At 41.8% G+C, this 20,219-nt stretch overlaps 1 long non-coding RNA gene across 1 annotated transcript; it reads left to right on the forward strand.

Moving 5' to 3' along the window:
- Nucleotides 1–5,819: 5,819 nt before the first annotated feature.
- LOC144588088 (uncharacterized) lies at nt 5,820–19,104 on the forward strand. Its single transcript, XR_013543431.1, has 2 exons — nt 5,820–6,400; nt 18,462–19,104. It is a non-coding gene; the product is annotated as an uncharacterized LOC144588088 (long non-coding RNA).
- Nucleotides 19,105–20,219: the final 1,115 nt, after the last annotated feature.

The following is a 20,219-nucleotide window of genomic DNA, read 5'->3' on the forward strand; positions in this document are numbered from 1 at the left end:
TTGAGTCTACACGAGCTAAACAGGACAGTTGAGGACAGGACATTTTGGATACGGCTCATTCATAGGTCGCTTAATGGCACATAACAACCACCTAGATGACTCTCACAACAGTTATGCTTTGAATCTGTGTCTTACACCTTTATCCAAGTATTTATATTGAATTTTGAAATTATGAGCATTATGGTCAGCTGGAAAGGATTGGTTTGACAACAAAAACAGGCCAGTGGATTACATATAAAATGCGGGTTTTGCCTTGTAGGAAAATGGCAGTTTCATCTTAGAAGTGCAGAACTTGAAGGGACCCAATGGATGATTGAGTCCAGCCCCGTTCAAGGAGGCCCAGTGGGGGAATCGAACTCCCAACCTCTAGTTCTGCAACCAGAGGCCTCAACCATTGAACTATCCAGCAGTTTTGAGGGGCATATTTCCAAATATTTTTCTAAAAAAAAACCCTGACCAAAATCCTACTGGTATTCACCTAATGCACGTAACGACATGGTCCATCACTCAATTAATTACCCACAATTTCTCTCTCTTTCTCTGCACACTCATTTTTCCTGTTTGGAAAAATACATATACATCCTTCCAAATGTAAAAGAAAAGTGCACAACCAATTTTATTCCACTAAACATACAAGAAAACCAAGAGTTGCAGAAAGACAGAGTGAAATTCATGCTTTTAAGGTCAAATACTGGATTTTTGGCTATTTGAATCAAAACATTGTGATCAAAATCAATTTGAATTTTAAGAAATCATTGCTTTTTATCTGCTCTGGATTTTGTGCACAAGACAGCGTGAAAGAGAGAGAGGAACGTATGAGTTAAGTCATTATTATCTGTTTCCCACAATGTTACAATTCGACCACTAGGTGGCAGGACGACACCAGGAACATGGCAACCCAAGAAAAGGCTACACGACAGCCAGCTGGAAAATTAATCTTCCCCAATTTATTTTTCTCTCTTTTTGTTCAATTGCACTAAGGTGTGTGGTGCGCTGGGTGTGTGTGTTACAGATGAGATGGGACTGGTTGTATGCACGTTAAGGCTAGGTGTATGGGAGAGAAAACTTCTTGAGATTAATGTTTGTGTGTTTATATGATGTAGATGGGCTATGGGCTAGTGGGGTGGGTTTTTCCTTGTTTCCTTGTGGTGTTTTTATTTTATGTACACATTTTGTTGTAAGTTGCCCAGAGTAGATGGGTGAGGTAGGAATTTAACAAACAAACAAAAAACAAACAAACAAACAAGATGTCTGAACATCTTTTGTTCAGCGATAGCGTGCTTTCTTCTGTCCTCTTTCTATTGTAATTCGGTGGTTTCTGCTGGTTCGTGGTTTGGACGAACCAGTGTTCTGCACTTCAAAGGTCCACCTCCTTCGGTGGGCACCCACTCAGGGGCATCACCCAGAGGACGACGCTGTCTTGGAATGGGTGCCTGCTGGAGGAGGCAGCTCTGGAAACCACCAAACACCTGTTCGTCTGGAAGATGAACCAACACGAACCGCCAAAGCAGCAGTTCATGCCCATCCCTAGTTATGTACACACCCTGAGTTATGGTATATAAATCTTTTTGCAGGCTTGGTCAAAATCCACAATAAAGTTATATTCCTATATAATGCATTTTGGTGAGCTTTTAAGATGACGTTGAATTGTACTTCCTTTTTGTAGAGCTACAGAAAAACAGAAAAGATCTGACAGACGACCACACTATGCAGTTTCTAGCCAGACACAGTCCAGTTTGAAGACCTTTAGATTAGATTAAGCATCTAGTCTCGAGAGACGATGGTAACGTGCTCTGTATGGAGGACTTGGAACAGCGTCTAGTGTGGCTGAGAAGGCCAATACGAGACTGACAATCCCTTCCACACTGGGATATGAAGGCAGAACCAGGATGAGATGCAAACTCCCTTCCCACTTATATTGCTATTTAAGTAGAATTCCATGGGCAACAAACTCCGCTTTCTTGGGCACCCACGCCTCTTTGGAATGCGTTTTTGGAAAAATTGCTAGGGAAAAGTGTCCAGAGGAAGGAATGGTTGGATGGTGACTTGACTGTTCATCTTTTGTTTATCCTCCTTCTGAAGGCTCCCAAAGGCTTCCCCAGGGCAACTGTAAACTATTTGCTTTCAAGAATTACACCACTTGGGCCATGCCAGTGTAACTGGGTCAGAGGATTTGGGTCAATGTGTTGTCAAGAGAGTGATTGGCCATTTGTTTTAATGCATAATGGAAAGCTATCATTGTTGGAAATCCTGTTCCACCACTATGTCTGGGTAACTTGAAGTTACACAAGGGGTAGAAAAAAAAATAACACCCCTGCAGAAGTGATATTCACAAAGGACTGATTTTATTGACTGGTTGATTTGATTTGATTTTTATACCAACCATCTTACCAGTGGTCACTCTGGGTGGTTCACAGACAGAAACCATAGCAAAACAAATGTGACCTAATCAAGTGCATTAAATTAATGAATTAAACATGGATAATAAGCATTCAAAAACAAAGCTTAAAAACATGTTGCACTTGGGTAAAAGATCATGCTTGTAGGTTGGCAGATTTTTGAAAGGCCTGATGAAATAAACATGTTTTGAGAAGTTTCTTAAAGGACAACGGGGATTTTAAATGGTAATTCCTTCCAAAGGTGGGGTTTGACCACTAAGAAGGCCTGGCTCCTTGTTCTCTCCCTCTGGGCTTCCCTTTGGGTCAGCACCCTTAGGTGGCCAGTCTGGGAGATGTGGATAGAATGGGACAGTCCCTGTTGGGAGTAGGCATTCTGCCATGTATTCAGGTACCAAACCATCCAGGGCTTTATAGGTCAAGTCCATCACCTTGAAGCTGATACGGGAATGAACAGATAGCCAGTGCAATGCAGCCAGGATCGAAGAAATGTGATGGTACTGTATTTATTTGTTTCCTTCAATAACCTGGCCACAGTTTTCTGGACCTGTTGAAGTTTATGTATCCACCTCAGAGTGCACTTCCAAAAGTGTGTTGGGCCACAATCTCCCCGTCAATCACACAATTCATTGCACAATCAGATTGCACAATCCAGACAGCGTGAGCATAATGCCCAGTACAATTCCTTGGGCAAAACTTTACGTTACTCCAACTTCAACAGGATTTCAGCCATTATCTTACCATACGTTGTCAACAATGTAGTGTTCATGCCCAGAATCATAGAGTTAAATTATTTGAAAGGCCATCCATTCATGTGGAAGAAGGAGAGAGCTTGTTTTCTGTGAATTCACCAGGTAGGATATGATTCCTTTAATTGAACTGGACTACTTTGGGAAGTGGCGGACTCAGAAATGAGATGGTTGTCTGCCAAAGATGCTTTAGCGGTGGATTTCCTGCGTCATCAGGGGGCTAGACCTGAAGGCTTCAGGAGTTAACCTAGAGGCAAAATCCAGAGCTGGAGTCCCGAAGGCAGTTCGTGTCGTTCTGCCAACTCCTGCGACGTTGCTAGAACCAGTTGTATCGGCTCTTGCCTTTCCACTGGAACATTTCAGCAACGTGGAGAGGGGGGATCTGCTGCTTGGGTAACAGCCTATCCTCCATATTACTTTACCCAGGCTTCATGCTCTGGAGAGGACATTCCTCGATTCAGAGCATGTCACCATAGTCTCTCAAGACTGAAGGATGCCTAAGTATATGTATAGATGTGATGGCTCTTGCGGTCTTTTCCAGCTGTACAGTTCCATGGTTCTATCATCCAATCTCCTGTGGATGCAAAAATACCTTTCTGCAACATCCTGTAAGCACACCCTTAAAAAATTTTTTTAATGAGACAATCTCTTCCACTTCCACTGGACCATTCTTCCGAATGGTGTCCTGAAATTCCCATTTTGCCTCTCATATGTATCTTTTCCTAGCTAAACATGACCATGCTTGCTGGGAGATTCTGGAAATTATAAATTTTTTAAATGTAATTGTAATCAAAACGGTAACTGTTCCAAGTTCTGCAACATAGAAAGGCATCAGAGCCGTCCCTGTTATGTATCAACAGGAGAATGCAGTTACACTCAGTTGGCTTCTTATAGTTCTGTGCTTGGCCATTGTGTGAATACAGAATACAGAACACAGAATGCTCTTGTTGGTTGACACACAAGAGTACAGGCTGACTCATTCCTGTCTTTCTTCCTTTCCTGGATTATGGCTTACTTCGGGGGCGGCGTGGCATTTTGGGTCCTTCACTTCTTGTGGTTAATGTAAAAGAGAGGGCGTGGAAGCTGCTGTGGTGTTTCCTGGGAGTGGTAGTGTCACTGCCTTTTTGGCTCTATAGAAGGCACCTCCTGAAGAACTACAATTTCAGGAAGCATTGCGGCAACTTCCTTTTTATACATTGCCAGCAGGAAGTGAAGCTCTCGAAATGCTGTATAGCCTTCGATACAACGAGTGCCCACATTTTGCTCCGCTGGGCCAGGTAGGCCCTGGCCCGGGTGAGCAAAATGTGGGCAGTCTTTGGCATGGTTTTGTGGGCTAGAACACCCAGAATTCATCCTGGGAAATTCCGGAGGCTTGAGTCCAAAACGAATGGCTCATCCCTAGTGCAGTCTTAGACAAAAGTCCCTTCCAGCTCTGCAGTTCGATGAGGATGATGTTCATAAGGATGCAGACGTGAAACGTCTCTTGAAAATCCATCTTCACAGTCATAAAGGACCAGAAACTTGACATTTTTCACATAATAGATACTATGACCGTTTTTGCAGGCATGGAGACTTGAGCCTCAGGACATGTTGTCCAGTCGGACTAAAGTCACACCAGTGACTCAATTAGGACTTAACTCATATTTTCCCCCCATTGACTTGGACTCGAGTTGCAACTCAGGATCCATCCACCCACCCACTCCCTTTTTATCTGGGGAGAAAAGCTTGTATTTGATAGGGACTCAGACTTGGGACTTGCCACCAAAGACTTGGGACTTGGCACCATAACTCAGACTTGGACTTGGAACTCGGACACAAAGACATGCCACCATCCTTGGCCCTTTGGATGTGGGATTCTGAAGTGAGCATTTTGTAGTTGTTCTGTTCGTTATGTATAATCCAGGAGTGTACAGAACAATCTTGGAGTTAGCTTGAAGTTGTGTATGAGCAACAAGATAATATTTTGAGTTTAGGAGTTTACTCCAGTTTTCTTTTGATTTGACCTTGCGGTTGCAGCTAATGAATTGTGGAGACGGGTTTGAAGAAGAACTTCCAGAATACGGCAACTTACTTCAAAAAAAGAGGTCAAAAAAGGAATCTCACCCCTGTCACTGATAAACGGGGAGTTAGTACACAAGATAAAGTTAGTGGCCTTGCTTGTAACAATGCACCGCTATTTTTTCTTCTCTTTGTAGGAGAATCTTGCTGTCTTGCTTTCCAGGAGCTGTCATAAAAGAGGAGATATTTATAGCCTTTCCCCCATAATCTTGTGCACTCTGTAGTGAAAAAAAAAATTAAATGCCAAGCATCTGCTTGCGATTTATTGCACGGGTAGAAAAATCCTCCCTTGCTCGTGGGCTGCCCCATGTGCTTTCTTCCAGCAACGATAACCTCCTTTGTTTGTGTGGAATGCATCCACATCTTACTCAGTCTCCCCACCTGGTCTCCCACCTATCTTCCTACATCAAACCGTTAGCTTCTAAAGGGCCCTTCCAGGCAAAATCAAGGTGGGGATTCGCCCAACAAAGGCCCCATGAAAAAAAACGAAATCACAAGCGATTCCAGGTTCTCATTCATTCCCAAGGTACCTGTCCAGTCAGTACTGACTCTCTACTTTCCAGGTAAAATCCTTTTTTAGGAGGGCCTTTGGTAATCACTGACTGATGGATAACCGGATGTTAGTGGATTCTTACTGAACCTCTTCACTCAGCCACAGGTGCTTCTAAATGGTTTTTTTTTTTACTGAATAGTATTTGATGCTATAATCCAGTGGTTCTTAACCTTTGTTACTCGGATGCTTTTGAACTGCAACTCCCAGAAACCCCAGTCAGGACAGCTGGTGGTGAAGGCTTCTGGGAATTGCAGTCCAAAACTCCTGAGTAACCCAAGGTTAAGAACCAGTGCTATAATCGATTGAATCGTGTTTCATCTTTTCAGCTCCTTTCTCCTTTGTTTTGACTTCTGCCTCCCTTTCTTTGTTTTGGTGTTGCTTATGCTTTTTTTTGGTATTGCATTCATTGATCCTGTTAATATTGTGTACTCACTGTTTTTAGCTTAAATACTACATTTTAATTGTTGTTGCCACTTACCCTTTCATATCTTTACAACACTGGCACACCATCATCGCCACCACTTCTGAGGTTCAGGTGTTGACTGCCCAAGCCGATGGAGCCAAAAGGACGAAGGGGAGGAATCAAGAGGGCTTCCAGAGGCAGGGAGGACACGAAGGCTTCCAGAAATTACAAACATGGATGGGTGGGTAGATGACTCCAAGGTAGAACCCCCGAAAGACAGCTGAATATTCACTCTAGCGATTGAATGGGGAGCAGATGTTGCAGGGGAAAAGAAAGTGTGGTTGGAAAGCATATGCATTGGAATATCGTGAAGGAGTAATAAATGGTCAACAGGAAAAGTGACTGCCAGCACTACATGCTGCAACATTTTGTTGCAGTTCTTTTTTTACATTAGGCATCCTTCAGTCTTGAAAGACTATGGTAACGTGCTCTGTATGGAGGACTTGAATTGGCTGAGGAGGCCAATTCGAGAGTGACAGTCCGTTCCACACTGAAGACAAATACAATCTGTCCCCTGTCCAGCTCCCTGATTTTGCTGGTTTTGGGACTCCCTCTTTGCCTCAGCCTGCTGGACAAGGGTCTCTTCAAATTGGGAGAGGCCATGATGCACCGCCTGCCTCCAGGCTGAGCGCTCAGAGGTCAAGGTTTCTCATCTGTTGAGGTCCATTCCTAAGACCCTCAGATCCCGTTCGCAGATGTCCTTGTATCGCAGCTGTGGTCTCCCTCTGGGGCGATTTCCCTGCACTAATTCTCCATACAGGAGATCTTTTGGAATCCGACCATCAGCCATTCTTGCAACATGCCCAAGCCAACGTAGATGTCTCTGTTTCAGTAATGTATATATGCTAAAAATTCTAGCTCATTCTAGGACTACTCTATTTGGAACTTCTCCACAAAATAATTATCTGCCTGTGAAGCCACTACAATGTCTACAGGGGGTGCTGTAATGTAGGAGTGAGCAAAGCATGGTCCCTGGAACATATATAGCACCCTGGGGCATTTCTGTGTGACCTGCAAGTTCACCCTGAAGCCACCACAGTTAAAAAAAACAGCAAGTAAGTCCTGTGGCACAGTGGTTAAACTTAAGTACTGCAGTCCAGCATGTGCTCAGAACCAAAATTCAATCCTTATAATATTGACATTGATCAATGGTTGCAAATATGGAAAAATAACATAAAGCTCACAAAATTCTGTTTAAAATTCTATTTATATTACATTGGCTACCAGTTGCTGCCTGGGCCCAATTCAAAGTGCTTGTTTTGACATATAAAGCCCTAAACGGCTTGGGCCCTGGATACCTGAAGGACCGCCTCTTTCCATATGAACCTACTCGGCAGTTAAGATCTAGCCAGGGGGCCCTTTTGAAAGAGCCGTCCCTCAAGGAGGTAAGAGGAACGGCTTGTAGACAAAGGGCCTTTTCGGCAGCTGCCCCCAGACTATGGAATGCCCTCCCGACTGAAATTCGTCTGGCGCCGACGCTGATGACGTTTCAGCGCCAGGTCAAAACCTTCCTGTTCCAGAAGGCTTTTAATTGAAATAACATTGACTGTGGGTCCTGATGGCAATTGTAATTGTATTTTAATCAATTTATCTTTTATATATTTTAATTGAATTTAATTGTTGCAAGCCGCCCAGAGACCTTTGGGTAGAGTGGGCGGCATATAAGTTAAACAAACAAACAAACAAACAAACAAACAAACAAACAAACAAACAAACAAACAAATAAATAAAATCGGAAAATTTCAAGGACCACCTATATGAGATGTTTTATAGGTGGCATATGACTCCGGAAAAATTGTCAAAGATTTATACAAAGGTGTCAAATGTTTGTTGGAAGTGTGAAGCACAAGAGGGAAGCTTTTACCATACGTGGTGGACTTGTAGAGTAGCAAAACAGTATTGGATAGCAGTACCTACTCTGTTACAAAAAAGTACTGCTTTGCAATGTTCCACTAACCCCAGAATTGTTTTTACTGAGCATTATACCAGACAATATAGATAAGACAAAGATCTACCTAGTTATATATATGGTCACTGCAGCCAGAATTCTTTATGCTAAGAAATGAAAAAAATCAGAGAAAGCAAAACAAGAGGAACTCACTGAGAAGATATGAGAACCGGCAGAAATGGATATTCTATCAGAAGTGTTGAAAGACTGTCCAGTGCAAAAGGCAACTGAACGATGGGATTTATTATATAAATGGTTTGAGTCACCAGATAGTGCTTGAATAACATAGAATTAAACTAAGATGTAACTGTAAGTTGAATCCTGGAGGGCAATCAAATTGTAGAAAGGCGAAAAGTCGACTTGATATCGCAACATGAACAAACAGATTGGATGACAGTACATTTTGTGTTCTCCTTCCATGTCTTCTCCCCATATCACCTTCTATACTCCTTACCTGATCCCTAGTTATTAAAAATAAAAAGTACAATGGTGTCTCGCTAGACAGTTACCCCGCATGACAGTTTTTTCGCTAGATATTGACTTTTTGCAATCGCTATAGCGATTCACAAAACAGTGATTCTTATGGGGGAATTTTGCTGGACAATGTTTGGTCCCTGCTTCACAAACCAATTCTTGCTAGACGACGATTTTGACAGCTCCCTCCGCGTTAGCAAAACAGGTATTTTCAGGACCTAAGCTTCACAAGACAGCAATTTAAACAGCTGATGGGCGGTTCGCAAAGTGGCTTTCCTATGGCCGATCTTCGCTAGACAACAACAATTCTTCCCCATTGAAACGGATTAGACAGGTTTCAATGTATTCCAATGGGAAAATGCTTTTCACTAGACAATGATTTCGCTAAACAGCGATTTCAGTGGAACGGATTATCATCGTCTAGCGAGGCACCACTGTAAATTTTTTTTAAAAAAAACAGAGTTCAATCCTGATGTGTTCAGGTAGCTGGCTCAAGGTCAACTCAGCCTTCCGTCCTTCCAAGACTGGTAAAATGAGTACCCAGCTAAGAAGGAGGGAAGGGCCACAAATTATTGTTTGCATAATTATACAGTAAACCACCAGACAGTACTTTAGCATTATGGGTGGTATATAAATCAAAACAATGATAACCACTTAATACTATTTCCTTTTGTGGTTAGGATTAATCAGGTTATGTTGGCAATCATTTTTAAAAAGACTTTTAATGGTACTCTTTCACCAGGGTTGTATTCTGTTAAATATGAATTACTGTTTTTATTAACTTCATTTATATCCTGCTTTTCCTCCAGGGAGGGCCAGGTAGCATACATAGTTCTCTTCCTCCGTTCTCTCTATACCACACTGCTGGCACTGCTTAGACATATGTTTAAACAGCAATTGAATTTTGTAAGCTGTGTTGCAAATATATATATTTTCAACACAGCTTACAAAATTCAATTGCTGTTTAAACATATATATATGTTCAATAATGTGATGCACAAAGAAATAATTAGAGGTAAATCATCATGATAGGAACAATCTGAGACTTTTTGTTTGCTTTAGGCTTTGTTTAGCTTGGATTCAGTAGAGGCCTCAAACTGCCGTCCTTGGTGGCAAGTCTTGAATTACTGCAGATGAATGCATCTTAAAATCATAACCAGGATAAACTGCTGCTATGTTACCATGCAAATGACTCCCTTGTTTGGCATCTGTTGTGCAGTACAACTATTTCATGGGATAATTTGTACAACAATAGGCCGTGATTAATGAGCCAAATCAAAATGAAGAAGAAAATAAAGATGGCAAAAAACGGATTGTCTCCAAAAAGATCCATAACTTTTAAAAGCACGGATAATTGAAGAAGAGCGAAATGTTCTCATCTAAGAAGGAAGGAAGGAAGGAAGGAAGGAAGGAAGGAAGGAAGGAAGGAAGGAAGGAAGGAAGGAAGGAAGGAAGGAAGGAAGGAAGGAAGGAAGGAAGGAAGGAAGGAAGGAAGGAAGGAAGGAAGGAAGGAAGGAAGGAAATATTAGTTTTTGAAGACAACATACTGTAGCTCTCATGTTCCAACTTAATTTTTGCCTGTTTTAAAAGACACTGAATGAGTTATTTATTTATTATTTATTTAAAACATTTTTGCCCCATCTTTCTCTTCATGAAGGTCACAAAAAACATCACACTAAAAGACAGTTAACCAAAGCAACAACAAAAACACATGCAAATCAGTCAGGCACAGCCTTCCATTTGAAAACCCCACTCAGGCAGCCAGCCAGTCACTCATCGAAAGCCTGTCTAAAGAAAAGGGGTCTTTGCCTGCTTGTAGAAGGACAGCAAAGATAGGGCCTGGCTGTCCTCCTGTGGGAGGGAGTTCCAAAGTCTGTGAGCAGCAACAGAGAAGGCCCTCTCCTGTGTCCTCACCAAATGCACCTGTAATATGCTAAGCTTTGGCATAGTAAATGAACGTTTCACTTCTTTTTCTTTGTTTTTGAATTGGAACACATGGCTGGGATCCAGGCATTGAAAACCTTTTCCCTGCATGTGGCTCTAGTTTCAAAGATCTCCTGGTGATTGCCTTGTGCACAGACAAAGGACAGAGTGGACACCAGTGGCTCTGACATCTGAGAGGGGATATGTCCACTCCAGGATTCACCTGAACTTTATAGGAGCTGTCTGAGGTCCTGAACTGTTTCCCCAAACAGATGCCCCAGATAGCTTCTTTAATGTTTGTAGATAGCGTCTTTAAAGTTTGGACTAAAGTTCAGATGCCCTTCTGATATGGAACTCTGCAGGTAACAATTGCCAGACAGAAACGTCCATTATGGCCTTCATTCAAGGCCAAAAGCAGATATCGAATAGGTAACAGGGGGCACCGACTGTCATGAGTGCTTCTGAAGACCTGGACCCAGAAGGGTTAACTGTGGCTGAGGAGAATGTGGAGAGATCAGAAACACCTGAACCGCCTCCAGATTCTCCCTCCACAGCAGACAGGCTTCGGGGAAGACTTAGGACAAGAAGATCAGAGGATCACTCAAAGGCTTTCCACAGAGACCTACGTTCATCTAGTCCTGAGTATTAGCAGAACAGAAAGCTTCCCAGCAGCTCAAGGAGCTGTTTCATTATAAAACAAGCTTCCAGTGAAGCCAGAAACTTTGTGGAAGCAAGGAGTCAAAACCTTGGCTTGCATCCACGTTTCTTGCATCGTGTTCCTGTCCTGAACCCCGGACTTTGACCCTGCGCTGGTATTGGACTCTGGACTTTGGCCCTGGACTACGCTAGTATTGGACTCTGAACTCTGGACTCTGACCCTGAACTACACTGTGTATCGGACCCTGGACTTTGACATTGGACTTCATTCTGTAAGTTGGTTTCTGGACTTTGGATTTGCATTCTTGATATCTCTGACCCTGGACTGGTTTATCGGACTTCGGCTATTGTAACCCCCGGAAACGTGACACCGACAAACAGGCCAGATGCTCCCAGCTCAGGGTGATTACCCAGTGACATATTTTGTGGAGGGTTCTCATTTATCCAGCAGTAGTTGGGAGAGAACATCTGGTGCTGGGAATCCCTCAGCCCTCATTCATCAGCTTTTATCACATAGAGAGGCGGCAAATGTCAGAACTGAAGAAAGTGGTGGAAGCCATCCAGTATATGAAGGACAGAGAGATTAACTTGGAGCTATTTCTTGAAACCATGGAGGATTGGTGAAGAGCCGGATGACTGAAAGAATGCAAATGTTGTCCCTATCTTCAGGAAAGGCAAAAGGAGGAACCTGGAAACTACAGACTGGTCAGCCTCACATCACAGATTTGTCAGGAATAAATCCTGCTAGATTAGTCTCATCCCATTTTTAGATCAGATAGCATCCCTGGGAATACAAAACGTAGACCTAATATATTTTCTTGACTTCAGCCAAGATTTTGACAAAGCGCCCCATGATAATCTCATTAACAAGGTAACTAGGTGTGGGCTGGATAGATCAAGTGTCAGGTGGATACATACTTGGCTACAGAATCGTACTCAGAGCATGCTTATCAATGACTCCTCCTCAAACTGGAAGAGGTAGCAAGTGGGGTACCACAAAGCTCAGTCCTGGGTCTGGTGATCGTCAGCATTTTTATTAATGACTCGGATGCAAGGAATGCTTATCTAATTTACAAATGACACAAAATTGGATGGAATCGCTAATACCCTGGGGGACAGAAACAAAATTCAAAAATATTGTGATAAGCTTAAGCACTGGGGTGAAAACAACAGAGTGAAATTTAACAAGAAACCAAAAGCACAGTTAAAAGATGGGGGATATTTTGCTCAGTACGTAATACTAAATGTGAAATTGTTGCTGATCACAAGCTGAATATGAGCCCAACAGTATCTTGTGGCTGGAAAAAAAAGTAAATGCTGTTTTAGGCTGCATTAACAGAAATATAGTCTCCAAATCACGGGAAGGACTAGTCCCCCCCCCCCCCCCGTCATCACTGGTTAGGCATCAATATGAGCACTATCTCCACTTCTGGAAATTGCACATTAAAAACCAATTAAAAACATGGTTGTTCATTCAGGCCTTCCCTCCAGCCAATTCTTGACTTTCTTTCCTTATTTTCTCTATTTTTATTTATTGTAGTTGTTGTTCGTACTATTTATGTATTTGTTGTGTTATATTGTTTTATTTTATATTGTAAGCCGCCTAGAGTGGTCTATTCGTCCAGATAGGAGGGATATAAATCAAATTATTATTATTATTATTATTATTATTATTATTATTATTATTATTATTATTATTATTATTATTATTATTATTATTATTATTATTATTATTATTATTAATAATAATAATAATAATAATAATAATAATAATAATAATAATAATAATAATAATAATAATAATAATAATAATAATAATAATAATAATAATAATAATAATAATAATAATAATAATAATAATGGTGACAAACTGGAAGAAGTTCAGAGGAGGGCAGCAAGGATGATCAGGGGGCTGGAAACAAAGGAAAAACTGAATAAACCCAGAATGTTTAGTCTTGAGAAAAGAAGACTGAGGGGAGACATGATAGCACTTTTCAAATACTTGAAAGGTAGTCATACAGAGGAGGGGCAGGATCTGCTCTCGATCATCCCAGAGTGCAGGACACGCAACAATGGGCTCAAGTTAAAGGAAACCGGATTTTGGTTGCATATCAGGAAAAACTTCCTAGCTGTTAGAGCAGTATGACAATTGAACGAATTATCTTCAAGGATGGACACTCTAATTCTGTAGGCATTCATGAGAAAATTGGAAAGCCAGCTGTTAGATATACTTTGATTTGGATCAGGAGGCTGAACTCCATGGCCTTACAGACCCCTTCCAACTCCATTATTCTATTCTGAACCAGTGTGCTCTGGAAATAGAGGGCCAAGCTTTAGAATCTTACATACAAAATAATAAATAAATAAATAAATAAATAAATAAATAAATAAATAAATAAATAAATAAATAAATAAATAAATAAAATTTAAAAAAAACTCCTCTGTACAACTCACCCTGAGCTTTGTCTTCTCCTCTGGAAACCTAGCTGAGCACAACAGTTCCCTGGGACTTCAACTGATGATCTGAGCCTTGGCAGTCCTTCCTCTTGGCCATCAACATCTGTGATGGTCCAGGAGCGATGGCGGCCAAGTTCAATGTCAATGGCAGACATCACACTCACCTGCGCCTTTGAGGATGGGAGAAGTCTAATCCCCATCCAATACAGTGGAGCATCAACCCCCAAGCCAGTCAGGTTTCTCTCCATTAGCTAATAGCCAATAACCTGGGATTACATTTTGAATGAGATTAACTTTGTTCATTTGTAGTCTTTTGATCACCAGGATCAGCTCAGTTGCCTTACTGGACTGCACAGAAAAGGAGACACACAGGTTTCTAGATATTTTATCCTGATGAGAAGAGAGGTACATTTTATCTATCTATCTATCTATCTATCTATCTATCTATCTATCTATCTATCTATCTATCTATCTATCTATCTATCTATCTATCTATCTATCTATCTATCTATCTATCTATCTATCTATCTATCTATCTATCTACCTACCTACCTATCTACCTATCTACCTATCTACCTACCTACCTACCTACCTACCTACCTACCTACCTACCTACCTACCTACCTACCGTGGACCCTTGACTTACACACGGCTTGACTTACAGACTTTTTGAGTTACAGACTTCTCTGGCCGCAAAATTTAGGTTTGACTTGCAGACTGAGATTTGACTTACAGACCAGAAAAAAACCAAAATGGAACAAAAACGGCCTGTTACGGGATTAATCGGTTTTCAATGCACTGTAGGTCAATGGAGACTTGACTTACAGATTTTTGACTTGAGAACCGCCTTCCAATATGGATTAAGTTCTCAAGTCAAGACCCCACTGTATTGAATTTATATCCTGCACCATCTGGCAATTAGGCCACATTCTGCCTCTCTGTCAGAAGAACATACCCTGTTCCCTTTGCATGAGAATAAACAGCAGAAATGGTTCATATCTGTTCTCTCCAGTACTCAAAAGCATCTGTGCCAGGCCTTGACATTGAGGGGTCACCTCTCAACTATATGTGTCGAAACAAAGGTTATAAGGAGCTTGTCAACACAAGCAGAGCTCCAGACATTTAGGAAGTTAAATTCAATACCTTCTTGGAAATTAACTTGTTTTCATTAGGCGTTCAGACATTTGGAGATAAGTATGTTTGCAAGCTGATTGCACAGCCTCAGCCGCTTCGAATGATTGCTCTCTTTGGAAAGCAAATATCTTATCACTTTCTGATTCTGATGGTAGATTCTCATCTAAATTGGCCCTGGAATAAAACACCCAAGAGGTAAGCATTTACCTGAAAGAAGTCTCTCTGCAGACTGGCTTGCCTTCGTTCCGGTTTTTCTTTCAATGATTAGGAGAAGCCTAATCTACATGTGGCAAATTTGTTGTTTGGCCAGGAAGATGAATACAAGTGTACGTGAATAGAATTCGTCCTAGAAAATATCTCCCACCAAGTCTTTATTTGCATCAACTGGGAATGGGTCATTGCGGGAGTCTACATTTTTTTTTACAAGACATGCAACATACAGTATAAAAGAATAAAACTGTCACACCAAAAAATCAAGACAAAACAACATCAGGAAACATGAGATACAAAGCCAAACTGATACTGTAGTGGTTCAAAAAGAGTCTCAATCCAAGCTTTGTGGTGGACTCTAAGAACTGGAGGGTGTATCTAAATGGTTGAATTATCCCAGCCAGGACTGCTCTTGATCATGGTAAATAGGGTTACTTCTGTCAAGATTTATTCCTTTAAGTGAACAAGGGGTTAAATTAATATATTATGCTATAAGACTTATCAGAACTCTCTCGCATATTTTTCTCATATGTCCCTGTCTTTCCTCTGCTTATAAAGGGGAAGATTTGTAGCTACCAGATAAGAGACTCTGTGTAACTTGTTATCTTGGGCTCCGAGCTTTGTTTTCCTTAACAGAATGCTCTTGGAGGTTTCGTTATCCAAATCTGACTCCAAGCTTCTGGGGAGGCAAACACCATATCAAGCCTCTGGAGTTGAACCCGCAGATAGCTTCAAGGTGCAGTATGTCATTTGAGGTGATCCCTGCATCCAGTTTGTTAAATGGCTGGCTGGCTGGCTATATCTTTGGTGAAGCTCAATGATCTTGAGAAATTGGAAGCTTCTGTTCTGCTCCCCTTTGGCGGGAAGGGAGAGGAAGCTTTCTATTTCTTTTTAATGATTTCTAACTGACACAGCACAACAGCGCTGCTTTAACAGGGCTTTAAAAAAACACAACACATTTCAAAGCATTGCTGATACATTATGAACCATTAACAAGAACTGCAAAACTTCCTCTTCGTTGCCCTCCAAAGACGGAGGCTCTCCATTTCTCAAGATCGTACAGTGGCTTCAACAAAAGGAAGGCTAACCAACTGATTTGTTTCAGTCCCAACAATTGCGCAGGCTGGAATGCAAACAAGAGTAATCCTGCCTGCACCTTAAAAAACCAGTAGCCCCTGTCAGGGGCCCATTAAGGTACGGTGGGCATCATTGATCAGGGTGGGGTGCTCTGCAATGGCACATACAACATGTGGTCACTGGAAAAAAGGAGCAACCAGTCCACTCACAATTTTGACCAAACTGTGGAAGAAATGCCTATCCGATTGCAACCTAAGAGCCCAAATTATTCAAACCCTTCCCAAACATCTACGTAGGAGACAAAACACAAGAAACAGTCACAATTAAATGGGCCGCCCACCATTTTTTTTTTTTTACTCATTTCTTTTCCTTTTTGGAAGCCAAGTTTGCTCAAGCGATGAAGACCTGCAAGGCTTAACATGAAAATGCCCTAGATTACGTAGCAGTATCAGGAAGATGATAAGGGAGGAAGTATTACTGTCAGACTTATAACGTATTTCAAGATGACACAGGAAACAGAAGGTAAGAAATATGTAGTGATTTGGGTGGCTGTCATTGCTAAACAAATAGCAGTAGAGAAAGGTCTGTGTTAAGGCCTCAAGCACTTAAGAGGGAAAAAAGGTCCTGTCATGTTTTCAAGAAATAATTATTTGCTAAAGGAGCAATAAATTTTGCGCTATGTTAGCTCTGTTTGCCTTTGGGCAATTGAACTGTTTGAAGTTGGATCCATACAGGTGCCCCCAAATGTGAAATTTGTAGGCATAACTGCTGGTTACCTCAGTAGTTTGTACATCTGGCTGTGGAGCCAGAGGTTGGGAGTTCGATTCTCCACTGGGCCTCTTTGAAAGGGGCTGGCCTCAGTGATCCAGAGGGTCCCTTCCAACTCTGCCATTCTAAGATTACTGTAAAATTGTCACCTCAGTCATGTAGTGCATTGAGGTCTGTGGGCATTGGAAGCTGTAATCCTGCCTATGCTGAAGGCAGAGGGCAGCAACGCTACCACAGCAGGCGAAGCTGCCTTTAGAGATGGGAGGGGAGAATTGTTCCAGTTAGGTCTATGCACCCAGAAACGCACGAATTGTTGTCAAAACACTCGACCGTGTTGGTTTGGGGCCTCCAAATGGATCCTGATTCAGTCCACAGCCATTTTTATCCACTCTGATTTGATGAGTGCCACTCATCTGAATTGTTTCATATATATTTGTAAAGTCACCGCATTGGAAAGCCAACATCGTTTGTTTGTTTCGCATTGCTGTGTGTGAAATTTGGAGTTGTCGTGATAGACCCAAAGAGGGGAATAAACCTGACAAATTTCAGACTGTCCAGCTTTAGGATCTTCCTCGCTATTTTTAAGTGATGTGTGGGACTGCAGGAAGGCTTCTAGGACTAAAAAATAGTTCCTGAAGCGTCTGAATTTAACCAGCCTGATTTGTGAACCAGGCTAGCATCAGGGTGAGCCTCCCTGGCTGCTGGCATAGAAACACAGCCCAGCCAGTTTCTCTGCTGGACTCCGAAGACCTGTTTTTCCTACTTCCTGGCTGTCATGTTCACTTGTCCCCTTATAAAGCGAGCAAGCACAGACTTTAGCAACTGTGACGAGAACTGCAGGTTTCCCCACTCCTGATCTACCATTCCTTTTACAAATGATTTGAACTGACCAAAGCTTGCAAATAACTAATGATCAGCAATGTAGCTACCTTTAAGTAGCTGCTTGGCTTGGGCACATCGTGAGAATGGCTGATGGTCGGATTCCAAAGGATCTCCTGTATGGAGAATTAGTGCAGGGAAATCGCCCCAGAGGGAGACCACAGCTGCGATACAAGGAGATCTGCAAGTGGGATCTGAAGGCCTTAGGAATGGACCTCAACAGATGGGAAATCTTGACATCTGAGCGTTCAGCCTGGAGGCAGACGGTGCATCACGGCCTCTCCGAATTTGAAGAGACCCTTGCCCAGCAGGCCAAGGCCAAGAGGCAGTCCCGAAACCAGCCAAATCAGGGAGCAGGACAGGGGACAGATTGGATTTGTCTTCAGTGTGGAAGGGATTGTCACTCTCAAATCAGCCTCCTCAGCCACACTAGACGCTGTTCCAAGTTGTCCATACAGAGCACGTTACCATAGTCTTTCGAGACTGAAGGATGCCTAACAACTCTTGGTAATGACAGTACAATTGAAGTACTTTTCAAAAGCAGTATAACAAGTAGCTTCACAGTTACTTCTCACTATAACAAGTAATGTTTCGTGTTCCTTTCCACAGTTACTTAAGGGCATTTTAAGGCATTTGAGATTAATCTTTCAGAACTGACTTAATGCCCCATAATTATTTATTAGATGAGTGCAGTTAATGGAACTCCTCGTTGCAGGCGGGAAGAGCTAAACACCAGCCCAGTACAAAGTGATGTGAAAATGAAACAAATGCTTCCAAGAAGTTTTAAAACATGGCAGAAATCAGGAAGGAATGTCCCGTGTGAAGCGAAAGCGGAGAACGTCATATGGATGACTCGAAAAACACAGGTAAGATCAGCGCAGAACCCAGTATTTGAACAAAAAATGCTGAACTTTTCTTTCGATTCTTCAAATAAGGAGGTGCAACACAGAGAACTCCGTGTTCTGCAGGGATGGAAACTCGAGCTGTGGGACTCGTTGTCAATTCAGACTTAAGTCACACTGGTGACTTGACTCAGTTTCCCCACCCCAATTACTTGGAAATGACTCACGAATTGGAACCCACCCACCATTTCCTTTTTTCAGGTGAGTGGTTCCATTAACTTGTTTTTAATAGGGACTCAGAGTTCCTTCCTTCCTTCCTTCCTTCCTTCCTTCCTTCCTTCCTTCCTTCCTTTGATTTCTTTCTTTGATTTGATTTTTTTTACAACATAAAAAAATCAAAATTAAATTAAGCTCATAAATAATAAACGATACATCCACAACTTATACAATAAAACCAATAAACCATTAAAAGAGTGGTAGAATATACCAGATGGGCGGGATATAAATCAAATCAAATCAAATCAAATCAAATCAATCAATCAATCAATCAATCAATCAATCAATCAATCAATCAATCAATCAATCAATAAAAATACATACTACAACACAGTGAATAACGACTTGGGACTTGGGATGAAAGACAGACTTGGAACTCAGACCCAAAGACTTGCCAGCCTCTGTGCTGTTTTGCTGCAGCTTATGAGAGTGGTGAGGCCAAGAGGAGGTCCTCCTCTGGGGCTCTCAATACACCCGGAGGCCCTGAAACTGTGCAGCTTGCCCAAGGCCACACAGGCTGGCTTTACTTGCAGGAAGCACAGGAGGGAATCGAACTCCCAACCTCTGGCTCTGCAGCCAGAGACCTAACTCACTGGACTATCCAGCCAGTGAGCTATCCAGGAAGGAGGGACAGTTGACTGAAACATGGAACAGGAGACATCCACTGTTAATATTGTACTGCAGATCCCTTTTGTCTAACATTATTTAACAGCCACAGAGCTTAATTCACTGTCACTTCTCCCCAGATAAAAGATCTGCAAAGTTGTCTAAAGGCAGGCCTAAGGATATAATTTAGAACATGAGGCTCTCTCTAACACCGAAGACATTTCGGAACGTCTTGAGGGAAATACGGTACCCTTTATGTGAATAAAGATTCACACAAGATGTTAATTTAAGATGACACGCCTGCAGTGTTTTCTGCTCCAAAAAGATCTATCAATCAGAGCCCGCAGATTTCAAATGGACAAAGAGTTTGTGAAACAATTTTTATTATACTGGCCTGAAACACTTTATTTCACCTTGCAGCCTTGCTCCTTTGTTCTAAAGGGATGGGTTATCTAAGCGGCCGTCTGTCCCAATTTAAACTTTCCAAATCCTTACACTCACCTCCGGATGCCCTTCTCTGAATCCTGTGATTGTTCAATTTAGAAAAGAGGGATGCAAGGGAGGCAGAAGGGGAGCCCGAAGAATTACTTTTTTAAATGTGTTTGAAAAAAAAAGGATGATGAAAGTTTTGTCTTTCTGTCATCTCAAATAAAATCTCCTCAAATAGGCATGCGTGAACATTGAAAACTGTCTTCCCCCTTTATTTTTTTTTCAGACAAACGAATTTATCAAAAATAAATCCAAAGAAT

Source organism: Pogona vitticeps, chromosome 3 (genome assembly GCF_051106095.1).
Source record: "Pogona vitticeps strain Pit_001003342236 chromosome 3, PviZW2.1, whole genome shotgun sequence".
Classification (NCBI taxonomy): Eukaryota; Metazoa; Chordata; class Lepidosauria; order Squamata; family Agamidae; genus Pogona; species Pogona vitticeps.